Raw genomic sequence first — 14,257 nt, 5'->3', positions numbered from 1 at the left:
GTTAAGAAAAATTTTCTAGCGGGAAATTCTATTTTGTGAGTATATAAGAAGAAAATTTTGCCATAAATATACAATTTCTCCTGGTACGAATGCCAGGACAATCTGGTCTGGATATTGATCAGCTGACTAGGGGTGTTATAGAAAATTCAGAGAGTTTAAAAAATCAATTAAATTTGATGCTTTTACTGACATGATTTTCAAAGAAATTTTCAAATATTCAAAATTTTGTTCATTTATCAAAGACGTTGCATTAATTCTATGTTTTAAATTCTATTTTCTAAAACCAAATTACTTGTTTCGCGTTAGAGTCTCGCCTGGAATCTTGAGAAACGTAATCTTAGTCAGACAGGTCTGTAATCCCTTAAATGACATCCACCCCTAAAGCGGTCTGTATCTCCGATAGACCAATTATTAGTCTTCAGGAAGCAGTTTATCTCTATCCCATGACCATTTTCTGCGCTGATTATTCGATTTGCGAAAAGAAATACAGTATTGTGTTTGAGCGTTTCGCGCGTCGATTCCACTGTCGCCTTGATTCCTCTCTCCAGGAACAAGCGTCTTTGTTACGCACCCCTTAGTTTGCGTTTCCACTTGTTCCCGCATTCCTCGGATTTTCCTCTCTCCCGCGGCAACCAGTGCCTCAATATCATCGCGATACGACGATCCAATCTCCCCAGCTCCCTTCAACACGCCCATTACCGAAGTTTTCCACAGTCCTACCCAGCATACCGAAACCTTTTCATCCCCTTTGTTCTCCTCCCTTCCGCTATGTCTTAAGACATCACGGATGGTTCATCCCCCTTGGTGTCTTACGACATCATCAGTACTGAATGTGTTAATTCGCGCTTCTGGATCTGGTCCATGGAGCCCACGCAGACAGCCGAGGTCTCCTCGTCTTGAGCACCACTGAAGGTCGGACGTTTCACGACGCATTCACGACAGAAATAAATACCGAGTGAAAAGGGCTCGGGGGTTCTTTTCACGGAAGAATATAATTGCCAGAAAAATAAACGATCGCAAAGTCTGTTTGCTCGCGCCTCTCGCCCGCGCCCCGTGCCACCCCCACACAGGGAATCTCTTCCCCGTTGCTTTTTCTCTGTGTAACCGTCACCGCCCTCGGTCCCCTTCTCGCCCCCGCTGTCTTCCTCTTCTTTCCCCACCCCTTTACCCTCTGTCTCACTCCCCTTTGGTGACTCCCGCACTCTGGACCCCCTGTCTCACCCCCCACGTCGACCCCCCTCTCGCCCACTCTCCTCTTCAGCGTCCCTCTATTGCGACTTGGTGGAAAAGCTCACTCGACTCGCGGGTCAACGAATTCGCAATTACGATCTTTCACGTCGACGTGACTACCTACTCTCTCGTCGACTTTGGAATCCCGGACGACGATATTCCCTCGCTCTTCCACGTCTTCCTTTTCACCCCACGCCGTCCTTTTTCCTCGATATTCTCGCGTCCGCCCGCGTCTTCCTGTTAGCTTTTCCCTCGGCTTTCCTTCAGCCCTTCGCTCGGGTCTCCTCCTTTGGTGCTTCTTCTACTTTGTCTCGCTTGTTTCCACGCGGATTTTGTCCTACATCCACCGACGAGTTTACTCTAGACGTTTTTCTTCCTGTGCTGGACACGCTCCTTTTTGCTTGAGAATTTTCTGATGTTTCGTTTGGAAACTCTGCGCTTCGGTTAGCTGGTGTGGGATGGTCAAGCTCTGGGTTCTTTTAACTATTTTGCGATCACGCTACTGGTGTTCTTTGGGGTGTACTGGGATCAATGAGACGAGGCAGCTGATGTAAACAAATGCACGAGGTCGAGATGAGTAGCATGAGAAAATTTTGTGTCTGTTTGCTGACTTGTTTCGTTAGCTTGAGTATAATTTTGTGGGGAGTAGTTTGAGGAGTTAAGTGGAAAATAGAAAATACAGATGCAGGATGTTTGTGAAGAGATTTTATTTCGTAGGATAAAATATCGAACTATAATATTTTTTATTATGATAAGTTTCATCTTCAAATTGAGGGAAGATATAGAGGGAACATTTCCTTATTTAAATTTATTTTCTTTTCTTTTTTTTGAGGATAATTTATACAAGATCGATTTGACAGTTTCCTTGGTTTTATTTATTAAAACAAGGCTGAAATTGTCAAACAACTGCGATATTGATTTTGCACAAATTTTGCTCACGAAAAATTGCAGTATCTCTATATTTTTCTCTCCTCTAAGTTCGTGTATTTCATCGTTACTAGTTGCGTGATTTTTGTCGCCCTTTCTCTAGAAGATCGTAGAACATTTCAAGATTTATATTCCCCTGTCACGCGAGCGTTCCCCCGTCCCTTGCGTCTTCATCTTCGCCCAGCGTCTTCCATCCAGACATTTCCTTCTCCCGTTGATCTTTTCCGCTCTTTCATCTACGGTGCCCTGCCGTTTCTCCGAGTTCTTCCAGTTCTTCCGCGAAGAGAAGAGGTCTCCTTGAGAACAGAGCCGTCGAGACAGTAATGAGATTTTCGAGATCCAGAGGCGGTCCCATAATCGCCTTAGGCTTGCTCGTGGTACTTGACGCGTGAGGCGCCACCAAGTCTGGAAGCCTCCTTCGTGTCGTAAGTCAGCCTGACCGCGGGAACTGTGCTGCTTGAAGAATTCGTTCGCTTGTTTGATATCTCCGCGTGAAAAACGTTTAAAGGGAAATCGAATTCTAGAAGAATAGTTAAATGGCTAGGGGGATTAAAATGGGCATAATTGTCAGAGAAGTAATTGGGAGCTTTTGATTGACTTGGATCCTCAAGCGAATTGTTCTTCTTCCAAAAATCTAATTTCGGTTTATAGACTTCAAAAGGTTCGCAGAAATTGAACCAGATCGGAATTGCATATAATCCAGATTTAAGTCACACTTAATCTAGACGTAATTAGACTCTGATCTAGCACTCGAAAGTTGGGTACTCATTTCCCAACTTCTCATTTCAGTGTTCTAGTTAGAAGACCTTAGAAGAGTCGTAGGAAGTCGAATCTAAAGTATTCTTGGTCAAGCTCAAATTTCCAGCACTTTATTTGGACCACCGTTTCATGGCCTCTCTATAATTACTCATTTTCTAGGAACCTAAATCGTCTCCAACATGAAATCTGAACGCTTCGAGACCCCTTGGTGTTATCATCGTGTTATTTGACACGCATTTATCTATGAATTATTGACCCATAAGACTTGTCTGCCCCAAACAATCTCGTTTCCCTCGTCTGACCACATACCTGCCCATTCTACTCGCACCATAATACTGCTTCGTGCTCGCTTGTTGGATTATATACGATCTAACGTTACGTCCCCGATTACATAAGATCTAATAACACTTGTCTGACCACATATGGTCACGTACTACTTGTCTCACAGTGTACGATCACGTACTACTTGCCTGGACACATATGATCATATATTACTGGCCTGGCCCTGAGCTTTCTGTACCTCCTTTACTTCTAAAAGTGAAGCAAAGAAATAGAGTCTCCAAATTTTCAATATCTCAACATTTACAATATTAAAATATTTTAGTAGTGTATAAAATATCAAATTTTCAAATATTTCAAAGGTTAGAAGTTTAATAATATGAAGATTATAAAATTTCGAGATGTATTGAAGATTTGAATGTAACAATCGATTATTAAAATCGCGATGAAAGTTGACTGTCATCAATTTTCGCCTTACCAGCGTCATCGAAGGGATTCAGACAGGTTTTCCCTCCCTCGTATTCTTCGGTTCATAAAGAATGCAGCTCTGAAATCGCGCATGCATTCCTCATCAGAGGTAGGGGCAGGGGGAGAAAGTAAAATATTCTGCATTGATGTTTCCTCTTTTCTCCGCTGTTCTAGTCCATACTTTTATTTATATTTAAGTCACGTTCCGCGCGCTTTCGCACGCACACGTGGCCACCTACGTGCCCAATAATACATCTGTGAAATATACGAAACGGGACCACTTATGATCATCGATCCCTCGCTTCCGTTTTCTTTCGACCGCGAAATTTTCAACTTTCCCGTCTTTTCATAACTCTTTATTATTCCTTCCATGTATCACGGGAGAAATACGTGCATAATGTATAAAAACTTATTTACTGTTCAACTTAAGATTGTACTGCTTATTGTTATGCTATTTACTTTCCGTCTGACCATAGTAGAAGCTCTGATGCTCAGGTAATGTCTGGCCATGGTCGAAATTATTTTACTTACAGAATGTCTGACAATATTCGCTGTTATACTACTTATATTTAGTGGACATCTGGCTGTATTTTTATTGTACTACCTTCTGTTTGTCCGACTGTATCAAAAGTTATACTACTTATAGAATGTCTGCCCATATTCGAGGTTATACTACTGGAATACTTCGTCGCTGCGCAGGGTTACTTATCTCTGAAATCAGTCGATTATTAGAACAATTCAAAGTTCTCAGCAAGCCCTTAGGAGTTTAGAAGTACTTACTTTCATTTTTGAATGAAGATAACGTTTGACTTTCCGAGCTTTGCACTCAGGGAACTTTTCCCATTTTCCGACTAAACACTCGTGTCAATGACCCCGCGCACAGTAACTCCCCGACCAACAGGATTGCACCTGTTCCCCTTGGAAAAAGAAGAAAAATGGTATAGTCTCTACTACCATTTCCTCCTGTAACCCCATACGGTTCTTAAATTCTCAGAATGACAGCTCAGTAAGGCAGTTGCACACGCGACAGTAGAACTTCGGGAAATGGTGTCAGAGTTGTCGAACTCTAAACTCTGCTTGGAAAGTCCAGCTCTCTTCCTGCTCTTATTCAGAACGCGTTACAGGGTATAGTATAGTAATTTAACTGTATATATGTTATTCGTAACACCATCGTAAATAGTCATAGCCAGAGCTGGCGGTACACGAGTAGCGAGTGTATAAAATGCGAAAAAACCGGACGAGAGGAATGAAAATATTTGAAAGGTCGATGCGTTGTTTTTACGTTCCAGGATCGTTGTCGTAATTCAGAACGTGTCGAGGGTTCTATGAATGTACGAGGATCGTTTTTTTCTTTTTCGGATCTGATACCTTGGCTACCGTCACATCTCGTGAGATATTTATGCTCTGGTACGTTACACGCTCGTCGAATGTCAAAAGCATGAGTCATTTTTGCTGGAAGTGAGAAAAAAAATGTTGGAAACGTGAGATATATTCGTAATAACACTACAGAAAAAACTTTAATAGTCCAGTTACTATATTTCCATAGCTCCAGCTTATTGTCACAAAATTGTAAAAATATTGAAATTGGAAAAATATTATTTCCCCTTTCATTGCTAACAATTTTATTTCCATGACTGTTCGCGATAATTAAAGGAAGTTGTTTTATGCACCAAACACTGCTGTATGGTACACAGTGTGCTAGTCCATTCCTCGTCTGCTCACGTACATACTAATTCCACTTGCATGTTTGTGTACATATGCATGGTGTACTTCATCATGTCAGAATTTCTAGCCAGTTTTTTAACCTGTTCGAAAACATTCTAATTATGTGTGTTTATTTCGGTGGTATTCACAATTTTCATCAAATGAAACGATATTATACTCTGCATATTCTATGCACTATACTATACATAATAATATACAATTCTCGAATAGATTTTGGTCTATATTCATCTTTCAATCCCAAATTGATTTTGTGGTATTATTAGGTGGATATTAATTATACATGTTTGTATAGCTTCGTACTACTTGACATTTTTACTAACATAATTAATTTCTCCCCTAAGCTTACAGTATTTTGTATTCTACAACTTCAGAACAGGAAAACAGTAGGACAGATTAATAGCATAATTATATTAAGTAATGGATGAAGTTACTTGTAAGTGATATAAAAGGTGATAACTTCTCAATTAAATTGAGACACAAGAGTGAATTTTTCATATTTCCAGAGAATGAAGCAATAACGAATCGATAATCGAAACAGATGGTAAAAACGAAATTTTTCCACGTTTCTTTTTTCTCGTTCATGTGTGCCCGCATAGCAATTCCAAATTGGCTACTGAAAATACAAAGTCGAATGAGCTCTCGACACGGCAATTTTCCACACGTGTCGAGCAATTACCCCCGTGTTTTCGATTGCTTGTGGCGCGAACGATTATTGCCCTGTGCTAATTACAGACCCCAATAACAAACGTCCTCGAACCGCGCCACTTCTCAGCCACTTTGTCTTGTAATAACGACGCTGCTAATCGCTATCAAGGATTATTGCTTTTCTTGAAAACTTATCGCTCTTTTCACTCTACCATCTATAGAAAATTCTTCCACATTTTTACAACCATTCTTCTCAAACTGGAACATGTGATGTTACTTAAAGAAAAGAGTGGACATGTCGAATGAGATCTTAGCAAAGCCAGAAGTCTGATTTTAGACCTGATTCAAGAACCAATGTGTTAGAATAATTTCTATAACAAGTACGCAATAATTATTATAATCGCGGAACTAGGTTGCATTAAGTTGGTCCTCACGTTTATACAGCGAAACATCAGATTCCCACAAAATCAGTTTTTCACTTTTATACGTGCTCCAAGTGCTCGAGTACGCAATTCGATCGAAGTTCTCGGCAACCCTCATTTACAACGCGCTAATTAAAAGTTGTCAACAGCGGATCTGGAGTCATTGGTATTTCTACTTTCAAGCACGACCTGCTGCTTCTCGAAACGCGAGAGAATTCCCTCTGTCGTGTAGTTCACGTGGTCGTTCCCTCTTCAGCAGCAACGCTTGGGCTCCCTGAACGCAAGCTTGAAATTATACCAAACGAAAGGCGAAGTTCACAGTGCCTGAAAAAACAGACCTAGAGAAGCAGAGAGGGATGCTAAGAAACAAGATTAATGAACGTTTGCTGCAAACGGTGTGAATTGCGTGGAAGAATGACAGTGGTTCATGTAGGATGAGTAAATTTTGAGGACTAAAGAATTTAGTATGGTTATATTATTTTTTGTGGGCTGAAAAACCTCTAAAATATAGGTCTGACTTATACTGATATATACTACTGATCTGCTTTTTCGTATTCGTTTGATTTAGTATTGATTCATATCACTAGTTTGACACTGTTCAACTTTACCTTAGTTGGCTGACCATATGTTGATTTGTACTACTTACTGGAGGTCAGCATCTTGCTGAATGAAATTCATTATACGAATGAAATGAAAATTTTCATGGGTCTGTCCACAAAGTGGACTACACCACTTACCTAGAATTTAATCCGTCAGTGTAGAATAAAAATTTCTTGTCTCCTTTTGTATTGGTCTCTACTACTGAGAAGCGTATAATTTTACCTCAACCTTTTCTGACTATTCCATTGTTGTAATAGTACACTAATTTTAAAAAGATATGTCGAATCGAGGAAAACATAAAACGTTTAAGCTTCCTATGGTAATTTCATTGCAGTATATTAAAAGCCACGTGCACTGGCAAAACGATATCAATTTCAATCGCTTATACGAGAATTTCGCGTTGCCAGAGTTGCCTGGAGCGTCCATGTGTCGCGATATCGGTCCAATACGTGAATAATTTGTGTATCCGATTCGGCCTGCGAACGGAACAGCTGGCTACGTCTTCAAAATAATCTGATCGATAATGTGCCTCCCCTCTGAAATCGTTCGACGTTCAGCCATCGCGCAGACCAATTTCGTGCAGCATCGTCGAATAATCGGCTCGCTCATCAAGCGCTTCGTGCCAAGCTGTTCGTGAATTTCAATTCTCTGAACAGGATTATCGCGAGGTATTAATTTATTTTAAAGTCGATAACGGAGAATGACGTAAAACATCTCTTGACGTGAATCATGTAGCTTCTATGACGATGTATTTTTGAAAAAGTGAGCACAGGTGTATCATATGTTAATCAAAACCAGTAGATGCAAACGTGAATATTTCAAGATAATTCAGAGATCGTTTCAAAGATATTTAGAAAAATTATTTTAGTAATATTGAAGTTAATATAAAAGAATTTTTATTTAAATAAAATATATTACTTTCGAATAGTACTCTTGGACTCGCCATCAGTTCTTGGTGTATTTTAATATCGCAGATTTTTAGACAGAAATGTTTCTACCCCCCAGAATAATCGACCGATTTTTATTCGTTGGAAAGCATATCGCTGCTACACGTTTCAGTTGCAATCGACACTGGGAAACCAATAGGAGTCGACTAAAACGACATAACATTAAACGCCGCCGGTTCTATCAATCCCGAAAGTCGTGCGTCAAAGGGCCGCTATCGAAATCCATCGATCGATGGATAGGAGACCTCAATCGTAAGCTCGCAAAATCTCCTGGAATGGTGTGCCTGTACGTGGCACGTGTGATCGTGGAACGTGAGACCCGACAGTTGCAATTTTACCGCATCTTGTCACCATCCAATCTACAATGCCCTCCCTCTTCCCCCTTCTCGACCCTTCACCCTATTTCCTCTCGCTTTTTCATCGGGTTGTTTCGCCAATTTCCCTGGTCTGTCTCTTCTCCCACTTCCATTCTGTGCCATCGATATTCGCCGAAGTACATATTTACGTAATTTCCTCTCTGCACGTTGGATCCCGCTGCACATACGAATTGTTTAAAAAAAAATAACAAACATTCATATTTCCAAGTACGCAAACTGACGGACCATTGAACAGGAATTAGAATTGATCGTGAATTAACTCTGAGCGTTTCACCACTTTCACGGTCCCCGTCGCGTGCATGTAATATTGTGTTTTAACTCGCAATGATTGAACAATAAATTGTAAACATTTGTTTTCAGTGTTGTTGCATATAGACAGCTTTCGTTTCGAATAATACTATGCCCATTGACGTAGTCGTGGAATTTATTAGTAATTCGTTGAAAAAGTTTCTCTCACAGTGTAACGATTAAATTGATAGAGTTATTGCATAGGCGAAAACATAAATTAACGTCGGTGTGTCGTGCTTTGTTCAACCGCGTAGAATCGAAGCAAGCATTATATATACTAGCGAAAACCGCTGCCGCAATGCAAGGTTACCCTACGAACCTTTGATGCAACGGGTTTCATGAATGCATAAAATGATGACGGGAGTATGGGAATGGAGGAAACCGCTGCGAGAGCACAAATCAGTACGTTTCCCATTGTAGGACGGCATTTCGCTTTTATTTTTATACATCGCAATGGAGACTACTCATAAATATTAAAAAAATTCGAATAATGGACCGGGATGTTAAACACTGACAGAAGATTGTAAATGACTCGTCTATGTATATACATGGCTCACAAAAATTGTTCGAACATAATATTAAAATTACTAAAAAATACAAACACGTTGCAGAGGAATATTGTCGCGTTTGGAAATAAATATAACTGTATAAATCCTTCTTTATGAACAGACTGTTTTTCGACAGTTATATATATACAGGGTTGTCCACGCAACTTACTTCACTCCAATTTATTAGTAATATTCTATTTAAAAAAACGAAATTGATCTCCAAACCTCCAAAACTGCTTCCACTTATAAAAAAAGTGGATGCAGTACATAATGTAACCCTCCAAATTATGCAACATTCGTATACAAACTTTGTTTGTACAATGCATACTTTTGAAATTATAGAGCAAGTTGCATGGACCACCCCCTATATTCGCAGTAATCTTTCTCAAATAGTGTCTTCCTATGATTAAAGCAGATTCCCAGGTATTAATTTCAAGACAAATCTTGGGCCCAGTTTGTAAAGAATTTTAATTTCGACGGTACTGGTTTTTGGATTGTCAGAAAAATGAGTTCTAGCCAGCACTTCCGCGTTCAAGTTGATATACAGTTTCGCGGTATTTGGTTCCGCTGATTAATGCGTCTGTGATTCATCGCACGTTGCTGAAATACGTGCGGTAGCACAGGACACGAAGATTGATCATTATTATAATCTGGAAGGGACCCGCGTTCCACGACCGTACGAAACATCTGCTACTGCGAACTCCCCTCATCTATCTCCATCACGCGGCCGCAGTTTCGAAACGCGCATAAACCCGCTGTTGTCCAACCAGGGAAGATGTGTTCCTGATCTTATTTGCCTACGTGAGATCGAACCGACTCCACCTTGAAACAACATGTCTGCTTTTAATACAGAAATTTATTATCATATTTGATATAAATAGCTGCATCTCGAGCTATTGTTAGTCCCTGACGTTACGTTATTAAATTTCTTATTTTATTACGTTTCTTTTATATTCTTATTTTATTTTTATTACTATTATTATCATCATTATTATTATTGTATTATTTTACGTGTTATTATTTTTATGTATTTATGTTTATATTTCCTGTCTTCGATATTCAAAGAGTACTTCTTATTAAATGTAATTAACTACTATTAGTATTATTGTAGAGAATTATATTCTGGGTTCAGGTATCAAATTGTTCAGTGGTTAAACTTAGAAATATTTTAATGAAAACAGTCTACCTGTAATATTATATTGCCAACATTTTTCCAATTTTTGTGGTTCAGTTCGAGGCGCTATAGGTACATTGAATTTTTTACCGCTGAAACTTCCCTAAATTCGTTAGCTAATCATTATCTCCTATTTCCAAGGCAATTGAAGTATCCAATATGTACTCGATCAGCCATCGAACTCTTGTCGACTCTCGGCAGAAGTGAAACTTTTGATCACCCTTCTCCATGCCGTCTTTCAAACCTGAATCAAAAAACCGCCATTGCCCTTCCCCCTTTCCATACCTAGAGCTTCCTGTTCAGGTACACGCGTACACAATTTTCGGAGCATCGCGATGGACAGCCGCGATGGGATCGCGAGTTCATTAAACTCGAACCATAGGTCAACGTTTAATTAATAACACGGAGCGACGCGACGTCCCGATCGATTACGTTCGATTCGATCGCGGATCCAATCCCCCCGATATAGAGAGGACAGATACACCCTGCATCCGTTTCATTAATTCAATTCAATCGCCTCGATATTCATCGAGCCGCGGTTCCTCCTGAAGAATGAAGCCATTCGAGTAAATAAAAGCGTTCCAAGGCTTTCATTAAATTTATGATAAAAGTCGAAGGAAAACCTGTGAAAAGAGAGACGGCTCCCTTCTTCCTACGTGAACCCCCATTATCGCACGACAAATCGATTGTCACTTCAGGAATAGATCTCCTCGCCCGTGGAACGCCGAGAAGTAATAATCTGAATGAAGAATGCGAAGGAGCAATACGGATTTCCCTCTGTTCTCCTTTGATTCTTGGGTTCTTGGAATTTATTGGGAGAATTGTGTACCTGGATTGGTGAGCTCTTAGCGAGATGTCTTCTTTGATGTCTATGCTCATAATAGCGAGGATGAATACTGATATTGGTACGTGTATTTTAATACCACGATTCTGATAATTAGGCTGAGGATTCTTAGGCATTTATGGAGATTTGAAATCTGTAAAAAATTATAGAATGCCAATCATATTCAAAAATATAGAATGTATGAAAATAGAGTAGAAATTATAGTATCTGAAAGATGAAATAAATTTTTATTTCAATTCCATTCCTTTAACTGAGTTTATGGAAATATGAAATTATATAAGAATCCGTAGTCTACTATATGAGAATTTTTTATGAAGTTTGGGTTTCTGGTGTTTCTAAACACTTGAAACGTTTTCCTTTATTCTTTTCTTCTCTTTTTTCATACCCTCATCAATCGTCACAATTGAATTCTTCTAATGACAATATTGAAAAAAAAGAGAAACTGAAAATAAAATTCCCACTTTCAAATGTAGAATTTTTCTTAACTACTTTTACTTCTGAGGAATAAAGTCCCTGGCACACTTGAATCAACCTAAACAGTCTCTATCTGGATTTCCCACAGATTCAGAGTTCAAAGTACCAACCACCGACGAATATCCAGAAATCCTCGTCGTCTATCTCAAAACTGCAGACTTCCTCAAAGAAAGTTTTAAATCTACAATATCCCTCAAAGGATGGAACCTCCTTGCTAAATGAAAAGGAGCCTTCATTTCAAAGGGAAAAATCGTTGACTTTTCCGACTCGCGGCTAGATTCTCAGTCCTCAGACCTAGTGGACGTTGCATATTTCCCAGAGAACTAAGTGAGATCCACTGGTAAGGTTAGCGTGCACCACGCAAGGGAGCACGGGAAATGCAAAGAGCAGCGTTTTTCCCCTCCGACACGCAGACAGCCGTGAAAACGTTTCTCCCAGCGGGGCCGCGCGTTGTCGTAGGGGTAATGGGCGAAGATAAAGATGAGAGGTCGCGTGCGTACCTGGCCTCTCCTCGAGGAGGCCTCTTTCTTTATGAAACATCGCAATCCGACGAATGGAAATCGTTAACGCTCGAGAATGCTGGCGCTGAGGTCTCGAGCACGTCTCGCGTCCTTTATGCACCCGTGTCGTAACTTGCAATCGTTGTTTGATAAATATATGCATTCCTACCATCGAGAGAGACTCAAGCAAGGAGATGTAATCTTGGCTCGTCTCGAAGAGATAAAGTTTCCTGGCGTAGGTTATTAGAATAAAACAGAAACCTGAAATTGCATTGCAATATTTATTCGACAGAGTTTCGTTTACAAGTATATAACTGTGTGTGTGGTTAGTCGAATTATTCTTGAACTCTTGAATACTTTAAATTAAGATTTTGTGTATATAAAAACTTGTACGCAATTTTCATCAAAATTATACTTGTGTATTGTAACATTTATTACAACAGAGTTTTGTTTCAAATTATGTCACTGTATATCATTAGTCGAATTATTTTCGAATTCTTGAATACTTTAAACTAAGATTTTTATAATACATTGGAAGGGTTTAACTTTCTTAATAACTCACTCTAAAATATAATTTCCTTCATTATGTACAATACAGCTCCATATGTATATAAAAACATGAATGCAATTTTCGTGAAGATTCTGCTTGCATAAAATTAGACCCTGTGCAATCGATTTGTACAGAATCGAGTAAGGAAAGGCGACAGCGGGGAAGACGATCGACTGGATCGATTCTAGTTAACAGTGCGGCGCGCTGGCGGAAATAATTCATCGGTTGAATTATTTAGCCACGTCCCGAACCGCGACAAGGCTTAAAATACGTTTTGACGCGGTCTGGATTCGCGTGCACGCGCTCGACTGTCTGCGTTCTCCACGCTCAGAAGGGGGATGAAATTTGCATCCCTCGTTAGGAGCTACAAACCGATTCTCCTTGGGCAGGAAATTGAAATTCCATTTCTGGGCGAGCAGCGAATCACCGGGTCGGTGACACGTTACGCTCTGCGCGTTTGATGTACGTTTAGTGCAGAAGTTACCATTCAGGAGGCGATGGAGACGAGGGGTGAGAACTATCTGAAATTGGGGTGGATTATTACTATTATTATTACGTCTGCGCTACTCTGAGAAGTTTTGGGTAATATGGTCGAGGAGGATGAATCGAGGAAGAAGGTAACGAGGGGATTTACTTCAGAATACGATGCAGTTAAAAAGAAAAATTCTTTTCTGTCGAATTTGATCATTTATTAGGTGTATAAGGTAGTTACAGAGAACATCACAGTTTTAAGTAGACGAAAGTTCTTACGCGCCATTGAAATTTAATGGGAATTGAAAGAATGATTTCCTGAAAAGTTTTCATGGGGAAATATGAAAAGTCGCGAAGGAAGCACAGATTCTGACAGATAATCGAAAATCTCACGACGGATCGCGAGCAGAAGAAGCAGAACAGTTATTGATCGTGGTACCTATATTTAAACACTGAAATTCAATCACCATTTCCAGGTGTCCAAAGTAACAGACTGCAAACCATCTGTATCACCTGTAAAGACACATATCTCTATTTGAAGGATCTTCTCTCAGCCAATGTACAATAGACTCCTATATCTCCATGAATATTTGAAGAATCAATTCATCCTACTAATTACTGTCTTAAATACAAAGTAACATAGATAAAAATCTAGAACGACCTTTTTCATGAAATTAAATACATACATCCAAAGTCCACGCTCATTTCAAATTCACATACTCCACTCTATTTTTTTAATTCCTCAAAAATTGTTTCAGAACAGTCCTCTGTTCACAAAATTAAGCAGAATGGACTCTCTTCTCTGCTCCTCTAAATCGCTTAAATTCAGATCTCTTTTTACGTGGAAAAAATTCCTACCAAAAATTGAAACAGAAATTCTTCGAAGGCAATAGAATGATTCTTCGATTCAGCGAAAATAACGCGCGAAACGAAATAAAATATTGACGGCGCGGTGTATATTTCGTTTTCACGAGAACGGAGCGTGAAATGATTTCCCCTATAAATCGAGGGCCACTTTCGGGGCGGCGC

General features: G+C 39.7%; 1 protein-coding gene across 1 annotated transcript in view; it reads left to right on the top strand.

The window, feature by feature from the left end:
* Window positions 1–14,257, top strand: part of Dscam3 (Down syndrome cell adhesion molecule 3) — a 125,262-nt gene that overhangs the window by 71,305 nt on the left and 39,700 nt on the right. The gene's annotated exons all lie outside the window — the stretch shown is intronic.

The sequence above is a fragment of the Calliopsis andreniformis genome, chromosome 4 (assembly GCF_051401765.1).
Source record: "Calliopsis andreniformis isolate RMS-2024a chromosome 4, iyCalAndr_principal, whole genome shotgun sequence".
In the NCBI taxonomy this organism is placed as follows: domain Eukaryota; kingdom Metazoa; phylum Arthropoda; class Insecta; order Hymenoptera; family Andrenidae; genus Calliopsis; species Calliopsis andreniformis.
This window is presented reverse-complemented; position numbering and strand designations above follow the sequence as displayed.